A 19,107-nucleotide genomic window follows, 5' to 3' on the forward strand; every position below is an offset into this window, starting at 1 on the left:
CTATCATGACATCAAAATGTCATTGAAAGTTTTTAGCCATGATGGTGTAGTGACACTTGCAAATATCTACCGTGGCACCGGTAGAAATGGCACTTGTTCAAAATGCCACAAGACTAAAAAATGTCATTAGAAGAATAGTTTTGTGACACTTTCAAATGTCACTAAATTAAGAAAATGTTGTAGTGGGACTCAATTGCATGGACCTCTAGGACATTCATTTATATTGTTTTAGATTGTTATGTCAAGTTTGTACATATTTCTTTTTATTTTTATTGAGGTTTATTTGGGATTATTTTGATATGTGGACTGTTTATATTCCATAAGTTTGGATGGTATTGATTACGGTTGGTTTTGCCGTTTATACTTGTGGCATGTCATTGGATTAAGTTTGGTTATTTTATTACTTGACTATTGTATAGTTGTTCAATGTGATTATGGATTCGTGTTTAAGCTTACGTGTGCCTTGGGTTAAGGCCCTGTGGGCCACGGCCGGTCATACTCGGGTTTGGGGTATAACATGTATGTAGGTGATCAAGCACTAGATCAGTCATAGCAGTGTCGACTCAAACCCTTGTTTTGTCAAGCCAACTATTATACCTCACTGTGAGGTTCCAAACCATCATGAGTCAAGGCTTTAGGGTGATTCAGAGTTCACCCATCTATATTATGATCTTATGTGATGGACATGTCATGGGGTTTTTGTCAAGACTATTATTTTTGATTATTTTGTCATTGGGATTTAATCCCTAAGCTATGAACATGTTTTTTATTGTACAAGTTATGTTATGGACTTAAGTGAATGTGTGAATATATGTATATAAAAGGTTGTTTTGTTCATATAAGTCCTCACAGCTCATTGGACGATATGTTTTATTAATGATTGGCTTCCGCCAGCTTCATTTATGGTCATTATTGTTAAACAGGCCTTCGATTATCACGGATTATTGGCCGGTTACGATGCTAAACCTATATGGGCGGGTTTGGGTGGTGACAAAGGTATTAGAGGGTTTGAATAAATTGGTGAAGTTGTCTTGGATCAAGTGTTTCATGTCAGTGGCTTGGTCAACCCAAATACCCAAATCATTCTTAAGCACCTCAATATGCAGCCTCTTTTATTTAATTAAGGTTGTAATGTGGAAATATTTGGTATTCCTATCTCTCTGGGTTATCCAGACAGTTTTAGACTTTTGAAACCAAAGAACCTCCTCTTGGGAGATGGTACAATTATACTGGGAAATAAGATCAATTTCCAACATATGCAAGGGCCTGGGATTTTTCAATTCCATCTTTTACGTCTGAAAATATTGCCAAACTCATGCTTGTTCCAATCTATAGCCTTACTTGCCATGTTATTCAAGTTATCCATAAGAGAAGAATGGGATTGTTTCCAACTACTCTCAACCACTACCCTAATTCCCTCGTGAGAGATCCAAGCAATTTCAAATTTAAAGGATTTAAAAAGGGGATTAGAAGTGTGCATACCTTAAGTACGGACCATCACAGGACAATGGTTAGAGTAGGTACATGGTAGATTTATAGTTCCATTCGAAAAGAGGGTGCGCCACTTCAAGTTGCTGAGAGTCCTGTCAAGTCCCACAATTGTATTATAGCCCATCATTGCCTACTGTTAGTCTAGGTTAGTTTGAGGCAAACATACCCAAGACCCATCAAGTTGCAATTGTTAACTCTTTCTGAGAACTTCAAACTGTGCCTTTGATTCAGGTTATGGTTGTTGGACAATCTTCACAGTATTTAAAAAGATTAAATTCTGTTGTGTACAAAACAACAACAAGAATAAAAGAAATAGATAAAAGGAGAGAATTTGTTTGATTGCAAAAATCAAACTCGAAATAATAATAAATAAATAAAACCACAGATTTTATTTTGTTACAAAAACAAAAATAAAATCTGATTAAATAAACAAATAAAAACAGAATAAAATTAAACAACTTACTTGGTTAATTTATATGAATAATTTTTCTGATCAAGTCCAGTGTTTAACATTGTGTCCTAGACAGATTCGTCCTCTCCACGGTGCTTTCAGAATTTGGACATCTATCTCCCAGGATGAAATGATCTACCACAAACAATAGCAGCACTACAAATTGTTTGCCTTACGAACACACTAAGTGTTTACACTCTTTCTTTCGGAAATAAAATGCAGCAAGATGAAGAATATAATTTGCAGAGTATGGAGTACGAAAATTGGAATGAAATCCAAATGGGAGGCTAGTCTATTTATAGATGTAAAGGTGGCTTTTGGATTTGAATTGAACAGGTATGAAACCTGTTAGATTCAAATTTAAATTGATTTGAATCTGTTTATTCAAACAGATAGAAACGGGAAGGGCTCTGTTTGGATGAGCAATAAATCCAAAACAGTTTAATTCTGTTTGAAAACGGGAAGGGCTCTGTTTGGATGAGCAATAAATCCAAAACAGTTTAATTCTGTTTGAAAACGGGAAGGGTCCTGTTTGGATGAACAAAAAATCCAAACCAATTTAATTTGAATTATGGATTTTATTTTAATAAAAAATAAAATTAAATTCAAATGTTTTTGGCCCAAAAAGATTAGAAGCCCAACCCGACGGCGGCGCGCGCGTGTGGTGATTTTTGGGTCCAATGGGTCTAGCCCATTTTGCCCATAACCTCTCCCTCTAAAACACTTGGGTACCCCTTGGGGCACACCCCAAGTATCTCACCCTAAGCCTTATAAACCCTTTCAAAACTTCCCACCAAATCAATGTGGGACAAGCCAATTTACAACCTTAAGGAATTTCCACCAAAACTCCATTTCTATGGAGTACACTTTGGCTTCAATTTCCCATTCACTCGGTAATGGTTTTGAGCAACCAAATATACCACGTGAATCACAACGCGGCATAGAACGCATTACCACTTTGACCCGAGTAAATCGACACTCGGGGCCCACCTAAAAAATAGACCGAACTTAGGAAAAAATTCTGGTTTTATCCAGAATTTTATAACCATTTTCCAACAATGGTTTCAGGCTTGATTGGTAGGGAAGTTACGCTTCTTCTTGGCTTCCAAAGTCATTAAAATCACTTGCGACCAGCCATGGCTAATCAATGGTTTGTCATATCTCATCCAAATTTTCCCAGAGTTAATCCATCTTTTTAACCACAAAGCTTGCATAGATTGTCGACAATACCCAATTCAGATAGTCTTGTCAGGAGATAGTAGCCATAATCATTTGTGAGGGCCATGTTCAAGGTCACAAATTCTTCTATCCATTGCTTAAGCTTTATCAACATAGAAATGTCTATGTTCGTGTGATGATTGTTATAGAGAAATTTCTCTGTTTAGTAATAAATAAATGAGAAATTTATCTGCTTTTTGTCGGGGTGAAAGAGCAGTGGGCTGACCCATCTAAGCTAGAATAATGGGCCCAATCAAAACCAAGAAATTCATCGAACACTGTTGTTGTTCATATTTCACTCTTAGAGAACCATCTCTAACTTTATCACCGAAATGCCCTCTAGCCAGAGTTTACCAATTAGATAGTGTTAATGGTACTTTGTTTTGCAGATTTGTGAGGTGCCACCCGTCTCCTCATTAAATCTCTCTAATAATTTATGTGAGCAAATTTTATAGTCTCCCAATATCAATTCTCAATTATAAATTCATCATGTCTCTTTGATTTTATTAGTTCCATGATTGAATTTTCATGGACAACCTTGAAATTAAATTAGAACTGAGGAACTTCAATAGCAATGAATCCATAATAGTAGTTCACAATGGCAAGATTGGAGCAATTTATTAAGTTATTTATAATTTTTTTTTTTTTTTTATAAAAACTTGAGAAATAATACTTTTAATTTCTATTTTTTGGATCATCAACCCTCCTATAACCAATGCATTGTAAGTCATAGAGCAATAACCGTTATGATCAAATCATGGGCAAACAGAGAAGAAAATGAGTCTCAAGGTATCATGAAACCTTGGATGAGAAGCAACACATATGAAAAAAAAAAAAAAAAAAAAAAAAAGAAAAAAAAAGAAGAAGAAAGCAATTAATCCATATATGTTGGCAGGCAATATGATTAAAGCAAACTCTAATAATAATGCACATATAGTACCCATTTTTTCCACCACTGCCATTTGAAGCCACACAGTTCTCACTCTCTCTTTAATGCACAGACAACCCACTAAATCATCACACTTATGTTACTTTACTTTGAACTATCAATTTGAAATTGTTTTCGTACCAAAATTTTTAAATTTTTTCATCAATTAAAAGATTTCTTTAAATACTTCTAATTTATGGAAAAAAAAATTTGAAATTTATGACATGAAAATATATTAATTTTAAATTCTCATTTTCTGTGATGAACAAATAATTTGAGACAAACGTAATACTTGCTATAAAATATCACTCATGTCAACACACAACTGATTAATTCAAGGTATTGGGGTTTAAAGAGCACGGCATGTGGTATAAGCCATGAGTTTTCATGGGTACCAAAACCTGGGTTTATTTGTGAGTGTGTACTTTATTTGGTTCGGTTGCCAATCGAAAAAAATATATAGAGACCATTTTATCCAACAAACTATTCTAACCAACTCGTGCTTCGAATTACTGTTAATTCTCACTCATGTGCTATCAATATATATATATATATATAATGAAAAGATTATAATTATTGGATTAGTTTATGTGGAGATATATTTTCTGAGTACCAACACGTGGCAAGGTGACGCCGACGTGTCAGCCGAGGTGCCACGTGTCTTGGTCATTGTGCCGAGGTCATCTCGGCTAGACCGAGGTTATCTCTGAAGACATCGGAATCCGAGGTAAGCGGATAAGGGATAAGAGTCCTAGAATGAAGAGGGAACTCAACTTAGATATGGACAAGAGTCCTAGATTGGGAGAAGACTTCAGTTTTGGTAAAGATAAGACTCTTAGAGAGTTTATCCTAATCCCACTAGGAGTCCCAGATTAGCAGTAATCCTAAATCCAGTAGGGGCCAGGCTCCTATTGGGACTAGGATTGTATTGGCTATAAAAGAGAGGCACCCCCATGGGTCTAAGGTATGCTTTTTGATACTCAAGCTTGTGAGTTTAGTACTTGATTTATCTTTGAGAGATATACTGACTTGATCGTCGGAATGCCCCCGGGTGGTCGAAACCACCGCGGGACTCTTATATTTCTGTTGCAGGGCAGTCAAGTGCCATCTATTCTGCCAGTGCTCTCCAGTTGGTTACTAAGCGGGCAGTGTGGTCGGAAAATCACCCACACAATTTGGCGTCGTCTGTGGGAAAGAAAGAAGAGTAGATGGCCAATGACGGACAAAAGGATCAGATTAGAGACAACGCTCCTGCTGGGAGTGGGAGACCTATCGATCTCGACGTTGAAGGGGACGACCGCAACACAGAAACTCGTGACCAGAGTCACAGAGTGAAAGACGCCGGCCAGGAAGGTGACGCACCAAAGACAACAGATCGAAGTGAATACTACAACGAGGATGACCTCCAAGTATGGAAGGATAGATACCTGCGGAGGAACGAAGACCCTTCCAGAAGGGATGCAAAAACAGGGGGCATGAGCGCTCCCAAGGAGATAACATTCAAGTATAGAAGAGCTCAACCTGAGTGAGCAAATCCCGAATCCCAGATCCTAGAAGACATGATCTCGGCCTATATGAGTAAGTCCGAGAAAAGAAGAGCTCAACCTGAGTGAGCAGATCCAAGATTCCAGAAGATAAGATCTCGGCACCTGAGTCCAAGAAGAGAAGAGCACAATGAGAAGATCTCAGATCCCAGAAGATAAAAAGGAAACACACAAGATCAGACTAAAGTTGGCCAGAATTGAGAAGTATGCTAGGGCCGAGGAGGACATGCCGGGAACAAAGGCGTCGGAACAAGAAAAGAGAAACGGCTCGCCGATGCGAGGTCGAAAATCAAACTCAGGTTGGAGCCGAGTAAGATCAATAGAGAAACCAAGGTCGACAACCTCGGCTTGAATTAAACCTCAGCGACAAGGTCGAAGCTACATGTATGATGAGAACCCAAGTGGATTTTAAGTTCACACTGGGGAGGGGGGTAGAGAGAAGAAGAGTGCGTTTACCACTTGTTGAAATTTGTAGCAATTTACAAGTTGGTTAAACTAATATGATGCTTAACCAAAGTTAAGCCGAGATGATACTTAACCGAAGTTAAGCCGAAATAATGCTTAATCGAAGTTAAGCCCAGATAATGTTTAACCGAAGTTAAACCGAGACGATGCTTAACCGAAGTTAAGCCGAGATGATGCTTAACTGAAGTTAAGCCCAGATGATGTTTAACCGAAGTGAAACCGAGACGATGCTTAACCGAAGTTAAGCCGAGATGATGCTTAGTTGAAGTTAAGCTGAGATGATTCCTTATCTTCACTTGTTGAAATTTGTAGCAATTTACAAGTTGGAATTAAGCTGATTCCTTATCTTCATTTGTTGAAATTTGTAGCAATTTACAAGTTGAAGTTAAGCCGAGATTACTGTTTCTTTTCTCTTGTTGAAATTTGTAGCAATTTACAAGCCGAAGTAAAGCTGAGGTTATTGGTTAAGCACTTGTAGAAATTTACAAGTTGGTTAACCTGAAGAAGATGCTTAACACTTGTTGAAATTTGTAGCAATTTACAAAGATGACGTTAAACCGACATATGATCATCCGTTGAAATTTGCAGCAATTTACAGGTTGAAGTAAAAGCTAAGTATGTTGTTTAAATACTTGTTGAAATCCGTAGCAATTTACAAATAGATTAGTGTTTAACACTTGCTATGTTAATCCTTGTTGATCCCTGTTACAGTATATGTTAATCCTTGTTATTTGCAAGTAGGCTAGACCGAGATCACCATTTAAACACTTGTTGAAACTTGAGAAAAAGTTTGCAAAGTTAACATTGAGTAGTATATGTTTCACTCTTGTTAGAATTTGTGAAAAGTTTGCAGGTCAATATCTTGCCGAAGTAAAAAGTTTTGTAGCTATTATACCCAAGGTATGTAACCCCGAGGAGATTGCACAGTTAAAGGTGTATGTTGAAGGCGGGCGTATGACTCAGGTCTGCAGAACACTAAAAGCACACTTAGAAGATCTGATGAGGCAAGGCAATCTGAAGGGACCTCATCGATGAGACCAGAACAAGGGAAGAACAGGCAAAACTGCCTCGGGCGCCAGCAACTCTGCCTCTCCCAGCACAACAACCTCAGGCAGGAAAACCTCGGGTAATTAATGTAATTCACTCGAGGGTCAACGAGAACGAAATTAGGGGGGGACTCAGAAGGTAAAGCACCTGCAACATATCTACCAAGTCGGGGACAAAAGACATCGGGCAGATGAGTGCATGAGACCAGTAGTGTCTTTTACCGAAGCCGACCTCGAGATGGTCCAACACCCGCATAATGATGCTTTGATAGTATCCCTCCAGGTTGGGGAGTGCCAAATGAAACGCATCCTGATTGACCAAGGAAGTTCTTGTGACATCATGTATGTCCGATGTTACAAGGAGCACGGCCTACATCCAGACGATATGGAGCAACCCAATGGGCCAATGGTTGGGTTCAATGGAACGCCAACATGGGCACTGAGAGCAGTAAGCTTGGAGGTGCAGGCTGGCACCAGAGAGATCACAATAGAATTCACCATCATCGACACTCCATCTCCTTACAAATCTTGGGAAGATCATGGTTGCATGCAATGGGGGCAGTTTCCTCAACATTGCATCAACTACTGCGGTTCCCAACAGAACATGGGGTTGAAGGAGTCAGAGGGGATCAACTCCAGACGGAGAATTGCTCCATGGAAGCAATGAAATCCACCTGCAGCATTCGAAAATCAGAGAAGGCAGAGATTGAAGACGAGGACATGAAGGTCCTAGATGATGTCGGCAAGGAACCAGCCGAGAAAAGTGAAGAAGCACTAAAGCAAGCCCTCGTCCAGGAGGATGATCAAGAACGCTTCTTTTTTCTCGACTCAGGCTTAGCCGAAGAAGAAGAAAGAGAATTGGAAGCTTTTTTGAGAGCAAATATTGAGGTATTTGCTTGGACACCTTACGAAATGCTTGGCATTGACCCCGAGGTCACTTGCCACCAACTGAACGTCAACAAGTAGGCCAAACCTGTAATCCAAAGAGCAAGAGGACCGACATTGATGCACGTCGAAGCAGTAGAGGAAGAAGTAGACAGACTTCTAGAGCTCAGGGAAATCCGAGAAGTCAATTACCCGACATGGCTATCAAATACAGTGGAAAAAGGAATGATAATCAAGGAGCAAGGGATGTTAACATTGGCCAACAACAGACATTTTTCAGAAGCAAAAGAGGTGACATATGCAAAGAAAACAAAAGTACAAAGATGAAGACCCTAAGAACTAGGGACTAAGGCAAGAACGTCGGACTAATCTACTTCAAACGGCTGACGGTGGTTCAGCATTAGCAATTAGCTGGAAGAGCTTCTCTACCATTATCTCGGCAACAATTTTAAGAAGGGACGTGGTTCTAAGACTATACAGAAAATAGAAACAAAGGCAAGAATATGGAAATACAACAAGAAAAACAATAAGAGAAAAACCAGAGTCAAGAAGATGACAAAGTTCAAGAATAAAGCCAAGTGCACAAGCACTAAGTAAGTATGTGAAGAACAAGAAAGTAATGACCCAGGTACGATGCTAGCAACAGGAAGCGGATATGACAAAGAACAGTTCCAGGCATTTTAGCAATAAAAAATAAAAAACTTGAAGACAGACGAGAACAGAAGGCCACAGATGGAAAATAAATAGATTCAAAGTAAATCAGAAGAGTTATGAAAGATTGAGCTTAATAAAAAAGTAAGAGTTTATGAACCTACAAAGCGAAATGAACGCCGATATGAAAATCGCCGGAGTCAAATAGATGACTAGAAATCGAGAACTCACCGGAGAGTGTGAGTGGAGCAGTTGCAAAGCTCTTGGAGTTTACGAATTAGTGGAACCAGAACCTCGGCTAGGAGGTGCGATTTCAAGCAGCTTGGAAAGCATGAAACTTGATTCTTGACACCAGTGGACAGTAAAGTCCAGGGAACTTTGAGGTCGGCAAGTTTGATCTCGGACAGAGGGGCACAGATGAACGAACAGTGTAGGTTCCATCACCTCAGAATGCCGAGGTAATAGAACCTAGGGGGAGTTGTGGGGATATATTTTCTGAGTACCAACACGTGGCAAGGTGACGCTGACGTGTCAACCGAGGTGCCACGTGTCTTGGTCATTGTGCCGAGGTTATCTCGGCTAGGCCGAGGTTATCTCCGAAGACATCGGAATCCGAGGTAAGCAGATAAGGGATAAGAGTCCTAGAATGAAGAGGGAACTCAACTTGGATATGGACAAGAGTCCTAGATTGGGAGAAGACTTCAGTTTGGGTAAAGATAAGACTCTTAGAGAGTTTATCCTAATCCCACTGGGAGTCCCAGATTAGCAGTAATCCTAAGTCCATTAGGGCCAGGCTCCTATTAGGACTAGGATTGTATTGGCTATAAAAGAGAGGCACCCCCATGGGTCTAAGGTATGCTTTTTGATACTCAAGCTTGTGAGTTTAGTACTTGATTTATCTTTGAGAGATATACTGACTTGATCGTCAGAGTGCCCCCGGGTGGTCAAAACCACCGCGGGATTCTTATATTTCTGTTGCAGGTCAGTCAAGTGCCATCTATTCTGCCAGTGCTCTCCAGCTAGTTACTAAGCGGGCAGTGTGGTCGGAAAATCACCCACACAGTTTAAATTTTTATTTTATGGATAATGTGTATGGAAAACTCTACAAAATAAATAGCTTGAATCATTGAAATTGGATCCGCGTAGCATTACGGCCTGGGCAGCACAATCAAGTTCAGATTTAAATTTGAGATAAGTCCAACACTAAAAATTGATGTTATTTTCTCGGATGTACTATCACAAATATTTAGTTATAAAAAATGAATAATTTGTAAAAATCTGATATTATTATTTAGGACAAATTTCACTTTACACTTCTGCTATTTGGGTCATATACAGTTTATTTTCTAACATTTAGAAATGACCACATAACACCCTTGTGGTTTGTAAACTGAAGTGCATTGTTAGGCTCGTCAACGATTTAATGAAAAAAGACTAAAATATCTTTGTGTTTTCGTCATTTATTTGGAAGGCAAAGTGTACTTTAATCCCATGTACTTTATTTCATGTGCAATTTACCCCCTTGAAATTTAAAAATGAGTGTATAACCCCTTTAGTTTGCCACGTGTTTCACGCTTACTATTAAGTTAGACAGAATGTCTAGTAGTGTACATTAATCCACAAACCACGTGGAGGGTATGTGGCTATTTCTAAACATTATGAGAGTAAACCGCACATGACCCAAACTATATGGGAGTAAAGTAATTTACCCTATTATTTAATGTAACTCATCATAAAAATCATATTCTGACTATATCATTGAATAATTTTAGTCATATAATTATGCGTAAAAAGATTTGACTGTTGAGAATACTTTAAAAATTATCCATAAAAATATTTGTGGAAGTCCCAAATAGAAATAATGATTAACAATATGGGATAAAAAGAGTAAAAATTTAGATGATAGTGCATCACTCTATACTTGACAAAACATTTTTCAACAACATTAACACAAATTTTTTTTTTTTTTGTCGGAAACAATTATTTGAAAATCAAGTGTATGATCCAAATATAGGTCACAACACATTAAATTTAAATTTACAAACACTTCAGTTTTGAAATATTTATTTCAAATTTTCTCTTTTTGGGGGGGTCATGAACCCTGACACTCATACTTTGTTGTGGGCTTAGAAAACGGGCTGGGCCTCAGCATATGCCAGTTTGGAAAGCCCAACTGAGATCTCTCTCTCTCTCTCTCTCTCTCTCTCTCTCTCTCTCTCTCCTCTTTCTTTCACAAAAACCCAAGACTTAATAAAAAAGAGAATCACAAGCTGCGCAATCCATCAATATGTGAAATTTCTCTGTTGGGCCAGCACAACCTAACCTTAGCATCTAGATATTAAAAAAAAACCTCATAACATTTTTCACAGTTTTATTTTAAATATGTAAATTTCACTTCGCCTTCTGTGTTAGGACCATAATGGGGTTGGAAATCATATATGCTCAAGATTGTCATGAGTGTGAACACATGCCGATACGTCCATATGTAGTAGTCTCATTTTGTTAGGCTCATCTATTCCGTCTTTTCCAACTACCCAGTGAGTTGTTCCTGAGCTCACACCCAAAGAGAATTACACCGGTTACTCACTCCCTTCTACCTTTTTTTTTTTTTTACATGAGAATTGCATGGTTGAAAGATAGGTGAGAATTGTGTATCTATATTATATTGAATTGAATGAATGAATACAATAAGAGAAGCCTGTATATATAGACTGAAAAGAAACCTAGATAAGTATAGAAAAACATAGAGATACAAGGAGATAGAGTTATAAGGAGATAGAGATAGAGATAGAGATAAGTATAATATAATAATATACATTAATAGCTCCCCTCAAACTTAAGGTGGATAGGCATCAACCAGCTTGAGTTTGGAAACTAGAACACTGAGACGACCAGGAGGATGAGCCTTGGTGAAGATGATGGCTATCTGATTGGCAGAGATAACAAAGATAAGACGAACAGTGCCACTAGTAACATGTTGTCGTATGAAGTGACAATCAATCTCAATATGCTTTGTGCGATCATCGAAGACATCATTATGGGCAATCTAAATAGCACTCTGACTATCACAATAGAAGTTAATCACAGTAGAATGAGAAACCCCCATATCAGAACGAAGCCATAGAAGCCACACAAACTCTTGAGTAGTGTCAACAAGAGCATGATACTCAGCCTTAGTACTAGAACGAGCAGCAAGAGTTTGCTTCTTGCTACACCGGGCAATGAGAGAGTCACCCAAGAAGAAGTAGAATCCTGTAGTAGAACGGTGGTCAGTAGGGTCTCCTGCCCAATCAGCATTAGAACATGCATGTAACTATAGGAAAGAGTGAGCGGAGTAGTAAAGACCATGAAACATAGTGCCTTTGAGATATCATAAAATGCGAACTAGAGCATCATAGTGCAGAGAGCAAGGAGCAACCATGAACTGACTAACAATGTGAATAGCATAAGCGATGTCTGAACGAGTAATCGTGAGATAGACAAGACTGCCAACTAGTTGACGATATAAAGTAGCATCAGACAATAGGTGACCGTCAAGAGGTGTAAGACGAGTCTGAGGATCAACGAGAGTAGAAACATTCTTGCAATCGATAAGACCAGCATGAGCCAAGAGATTGAAAGTATACTTGGCATGGGAGAGAAAGTAACCAGACGAATCATGAGAGATTTCCAAGCCGAGAAAATAGCTAAGAAGACCCAAATCCTTCATCTCAAACTAGCGACTGAGAAACTGTTTGAGACTAGAGATACCCACAGTGTTAATGCCAGTGATGATCATATCATCCACATAAAGAAGAACAAGAATAGTACCACGCTCTATCTTACAAATAAAAATGGCAGAATCATAGGCACTAGAGGAGAATCCAAAATCATGAATGGTGGAGCTAAACTTGGCAAACCAGGCACGAGAAGCTTGTTTCAAACCATACAAAGCACGGCGAAGTTTACAGACTTTGGAGCGCGGCATAGAGGAACCAGGTAGAGGTTGCATATAAACTTCCTCAGTGAGATCGCCATTGAGAAATGCATTCTTCACATCCATCCGACAAAGTTTCCAGTGGCGAGCAGCAGCAACAGCAAGTAAGCTATGAACAGAAGTCAGATGAGCAACAGGAGCAAAGGTTTCTTCATAGTCAATCCTATATTCTTGAGTAAACCCCTGGGCAACAAGACGGGCTTTGTAACGCTCAATAGAACCATCAAAATGAGTCTTGAGCTTGTAAACCCATTTGAAACAAACGATACTTTTTCCAGGAGGAAGATCAACCACATTCCAAGTATGAGTTTTATCAAAAGCCTGTAGTTCATCAGTCATAGCTTGCTGCCAAGAGGGTTAGAACAAGCTCCTCGATAGGAAGTAGGTTCATGAGAGGAAAATTCAATAGAACCGACAATGAAATCACGAAGAATGATAGAAGGTTATGTTACTCGAGTAGAACGACGAAGAGGTCTCTCAGAAGCAGAACCAGGAAGTGGAGCAGGAGCCTCAGGATAGGTCGGAAGCAGCATGACAAGACTAGGAGCAGGATCAGAGATTAGGGCATCAGCAAGACCAGGAGACGGAGTAGGATCTTCAGGATGGGCCGGAGGTAGCAGGGCAGAAGTAGTGTTTGTATCAAGCTCATCAAACAATAGAAAGAGATCTATGAAGAATGATGTAGTGGGAGTAGTGGACAGATAAAACTTAGATATAAAAGAAAACATCTTGTCTTCCCAAAATACCACATGACGAGAGACACGAAGACGTTGAGAAATAGGATCCCAACAACGATAACCTTTATGTTCAATCCCATACCCCAAGAAGCAACACAAACGGGCTCGAGGTTCTAATCTGGAATGCTCATGTAGTGAAAAAAAGACAAAACAAGCACATCCAAACACACGAAGACGAGAATAGAAAGGAGGTTGGCCATATAAGCGCTCATATGGGGTATGATTATTGATGGTAAGAGAAGGAACATGATTGATAGTATAGGCAGCTGTGAGAGCGGCTTCCCCCCACAAGCGCTCAAGACAAGAAGAGGAAATTAAAAAAACACAGACAACATCTAAAAGACGACGATGTTTACGCTCAGCACGACCATTTTGTTGGGAGGTACCAGGACAAGAATAGTGAGAAAGTGTGCTATTTTGATAAAGGAATCTCAAAAAATTTGTTCCTTTGTATTCTTGGGCATTATCAGCACAGAAAACTTTGATGGTGGAAGAAAATTGAGTTTTGACCATTTGTGAGAAATCGTAGTAGATTTGTGGTAACTCAAAGCAAGACTTCATAAGAAATAACCAGGTAAAACGAGTGAAATCATCTGCGAAAATGACAAAGTATTTAGATCCCCCATAGTGGTATTAGGTACCGGTCCCTAAACATTAAAGTGTATGAGATCAAAAGGTGCATGAGACATGGAGGTACTGGATGGAAATGGTAAAGAAGATTGTTTTGCTAGTTGACAAGATAGACAATCTACTTTATCATTTGGAATAGGACCTAACTGACCACTAGAAACTACTGATCGTGAACGACCAAAGGAAACATGACCTAACCGAGAATGCCATAAGGCAAGAGGAGAACTAGGAGTAGTAGGAATAGTAGTCTGGACAGTGGAAGAACTGGAAGAGGGAATGCGAAGATGGATGAGCTCATACAGACGGCCATGTCTGTGACCGATCCCAAGAGTCTGTCCCGTCTTCGGATCATGCACAACACAACCAATTGGAGAAAAGAGAACAGTGAGGCCAAGATCACAGAGTTGACCAATTGAAATAAGATTAAGTGTAAGATTGGAGATCAGATAAGTGTAAGGTAGAGAAATAGTGGAGGTAGAAATATGACCTATAAGACTAACATGCATTGGAGAGCCATCATGTCACGACCCAACCCTAGGGGCTTAGGGTTGGAATCACAACTTACTAACTTATTCTATTCATAGCAAATTAAACTGCGCAAGCGGAAACAAAAACAATTAAACAAGAAATTACTCCATTTTACTATTTTAATGAGAGATACAGAAGATAAGAAAGAAGAATAAGTTCTAACTTGTTGGGGTTTTGGAAGAGACTAGCTTCGCAATGTTCCTCCACATAACTGTGTAGTTCTTTGGGTTTGGTTGAAAATTTGTGAGTTTATCAAGATGTGCATTAAGATTTTTTTGGTTTAAAAAAGATGTATATAGAGAAAATTTGAATATAATATTAAGAGTATGTTTTGATATCTATTATAATCATTTTACTTTAGTGCATAATTATCATTAAAATAATATTTCATTAAGTATGTCCGCTGAGATAAATAGGTGTGTGCAAATATAATTTCCCATTAGAGTTGGCTTGTAGAGTTAGGCTAGACATTACAAAGAGACTTCAAAGTTAGTTGATTTAACTATTTTGCCAACTTTACCCTGACTTAATCAATTAAAATAGTGTCTTGGTATATGTCCAACTTATGAATCAATCGATCTATTTTGCAATATTAAATTGGAATTTGTAAGTATTTTTTATAATAAAAACGAAAATATTTATATATTTATGCATATTTATTTAAAAAATTGAACTTGGGTAAAAACAAAATGTACACTTATGTTTAGAACTATTAAATGAATAGTTAGGTCTTGTTTGGAAACAGACTATTTTAGTAATTTTTTGACTTTTTACGAGAAGATGTGCAGAAAAATAAAGAGAGTGATGTGACAACTTATAGTGACTTTTGACCCTTTGACTAAAATATATAGGTAACAAACGAGACCTTAGTTATATTTATGTATGAAAAATTATCTAATATCCGGTTGTCCTAAATTTTGAGCCATATTCTAACCCTAGCCTTGCAACCAATCTAAAAAATTGATCAGTTAATTAGTAAAAATATTTGATAATAATAAATTTGAACTTTATGTTTACATTATATCATAGTTTCTCAAGTTGTGATGGGTATGGATTAGTTTGAAATTCGGTATTGAATTAAATACTAAAAATAGCCTAAATACTGAGTTTGAGCCAATTTTTATGACAACAACTCTTGGCTCAAGCCAATTTGTGGAGTCTGTTGCGCACCATCCGTAGTAATGACTGTTGCGCAGTTAACGGGGTCTTTTTCGGATCTTATTCCGATGATCTAAACCGTTTAATTTTTAGAAGACATTGAGTAAAATATGCACACAAAAATTAAAGTGATTCGGACTTCGGTATCCCGTTGATCAAGACATGTTTGTATTCATAGTTATACTTAAAATTAAATTTACTATTCAATTTTTTAGATACAAATATGTTTGGATGAAAAGGATACCAATCTCTGATTAACTTGAATTTTTACAGGTATATTTCTACTCAGTATTTTCTAAAAAGTGAACGACTTAGATCATTGAAATGAAAGCCAAAAAAAGCTTCATTAACCGCACAACAGTGACTGCCACGCATGATGCGCAACAGTCTCTCCAATCCCCGGCTCAAGCCAATCCTTAAAGAATTATCTTGGTTTATATCCATAAGTTACTTGGCCAATATATTTATTTTAATTTTAATTTGTAAGCATATTTTAAAATATTTTTTATAACATAAATAGACAATATATATACGAATATTATTTTAGTATATTTATTAAAAAAATTTAAATTTTAATTAAGAAATTATATGTTTAGATTTAAAATATATCTAATATCTATTATATCATCATTAAAGTATATTTATATCTCAACAATTATTTAATGTATGTTTAAACATTGAATTGACACATGTTATTTTTGATGTAATGTAAAAGGGAAATTTTAAATAGAAAATATATATTTAATATTTTTTATAACATAAATAGAAAATATGTATAAAAATATTATTTTGGTATATTTATTAAAACTTTGAAATTTTAATTAAGAAATAATTTTTTTTATTTATAAATATATCTATTATCTATTATCTATTGGAAAATTTACCCATAAGTCCTAATTTTTGAAACGTTGAATCATTTAGTTCTAAAAGTTTTCTTATGCTCCATTTAGTCCCATTTTTACATCAACATGATGTGAATGATGTAAATGATCTGATGTTTCATTCTATAATTTCAAAATTTATTGAAATCTGATGAATATTAGATGTTTTTCATCTTATATTTTCAAACATTATTGAAATTTGATGAACATTAGATGTTTGAAATCCAATGTTTGTAACATGACTCTGATGTTATTAACATTGTATCTGATGTTATTAACATTGTAATGGGACCTTTCAGTCTATAAGAAAACTTTTAGGACTAAACAGTGCATAAGTTATTAATTTGGGATTTATTGGTGCATCCCCCTTATCTATTATATCATTATTAAAGTATATTTATGTCTCAAAATTTATTTAATGTATTTTTAAACAATGAATTGACACATTTAATTTTTGATGTAACGTAAAAGGGAAATTTTAATATACACCCATTTAAAATGGGTGTATCATGTGCATCCCTGATTATACAATTTTCTTATTTAGTAATGACCAATTTTCTTTTTTAATTATGACATTATTTTAGTTATTACTTATGAATTCTTTACTTATGACTCAGGTTAGGTTTAGTTATAATACACATAAATATATATATATATATATATATATATTTATTTATTTAAGTTATGACTCAGAAAATTGATATTATATCATTCTTTCTTTTAGTTATAAGGTGCACATAAAGCACACCATTTGACTGTGTGCTCCATAGTGTTTCCCAACGTAAAAATATGCATTAAACACACACATATATATAATTTTCTTTTTGTCTGTGTCAAGCTAAATTTTCTTTTTTATTAATAAATGTGTCGTAATATATTGACACCTAATAAGTTTTTAAATTTTTAGACGCCACATGTATTATTTAGGTTTTAAAAATATAACAAAAAATTTAGAAAAGCCTTTTGTTTTTTTGACTTTTTATTTTGAGGATTTTAAATTTTCAACATGTGTATTTACTAAAATTTAAAATTTAAAAAAATTAAGAAATTTAGATTAATGTTTTAGAGCTATTTTAGATGAAAAATCATTATAATTTTCTATCCCACAATGCAATTTTGTAAGAATTTGTTCAAAACAAAGTAAAAAAAAAAAGTTTAAATTTAATTTTTATCCAAATCGATTAAACAAAAAAAATGACAATAATGTGTAGATAGGATTATAACCTTGCGTAGGTTTCATTATAAAAAGAAATAATAAATAAATAAATAAATAATCAAAACAGTAATGTTAAGAATACAAAAATCAAACACAGAATGGGATACAACCCTATCACAAGGGGTGAGTCCCACATACTTGTGTGTTTTGTCTCTTTTTGCAATTGTTGTTGCTGGATAGGTCATTTCATGTTTGTTCCAATTAATGAGATTGTGCCTATTGTATTCAAGATTTGGAATTTGAACTTTGAATGATGTCTGGCCATGAAAATGATCTATGAATGAATGTGGAGGTGAGGTCTATTACATTAAAAACAGTAGTGACACATAATTTTCTAAGCAAATTTATAATTGCTAGTTTGTTGCGATTGGATTTTCTTAATTTGAAAAAATATCAAACAAAACCTCTTCCAATCCAGGATTTCATTTTTATTAATCTTTTGCTAAGATTATTATTATTAGGGAAAAAAAACCTAAAGTTTGACTTCTGTAACAAAGCAAATACTAACTTTTTAATTGTTTGAAATTGTTTTGATCAGCAAAAAAAGGTGCAACCGATTGTATTAGTGAACAATGGAATATTATATCAAAATAATAAATCAGTACAATCCAGAACAACAATAAGGAACAACCAGCAACACTACCACATTGGCGAGGTTCCCAAATAGGTAGCAAAGCATAAGAAACACTGAAATAAAGAAACACATAATCGTTTCAAATTAAATCATCAACATTTAAAAATACATCAATTCTAACCTTTGAAATCCTTATCACGTGGTTTCCTCTACATCTGAATATGAGTTTCTTTATTTTTTTTTCTCTTTCAAAAGACTCATAGACAAATGCACTTGACGTGCATAGTCATGATTTAATTAATGAAATGCTTATATATGACTTTGATACCATTGATAAAATATTTCAATTTGAGATTTAAAAGGGGCAAAAAAATTCTTTGCAAGAACCATCCTAATACATTACAATAATTGGAGGAGACGTTATTTTTAGCAAACAACCACTAATTCCATACATACATAAGGTAAAGAAATTAAAATTTCATGTTTAACTTCTCATTTCTTCCCAGCATTACGATTTGGGTATCACAAATTTAAATCAAGAAAACATTCTCTCTCCACACGAGCAAAAAGCTTTCTATATTTGACCCTTCTCAAATCTTCTTGTGCAATATATTGGCACAACCCTCTAGCATATATATATATATATATATTTTTTTTTTGAACAGCAAAGAGGATAAAATTTTATTACATCAAAAAAGATACACATAGCTTGGAAAGAAGATGTATCA

Source organism: Camellia sinensis, chromosome 1 (assembly GCF_055761805.1).
Source record: "Camellia sinensis isolate YWXY chromosome 1, ASM5576180v1, whole genome shotgun sequence".
Taxonomy (NCBI): domain Eukaryota; kingdom Viridiplantae; phylum Streptophyta; class Magnoliopsida; order Ericales; family Theaceae; genus Camellia; species Camellia sinensis.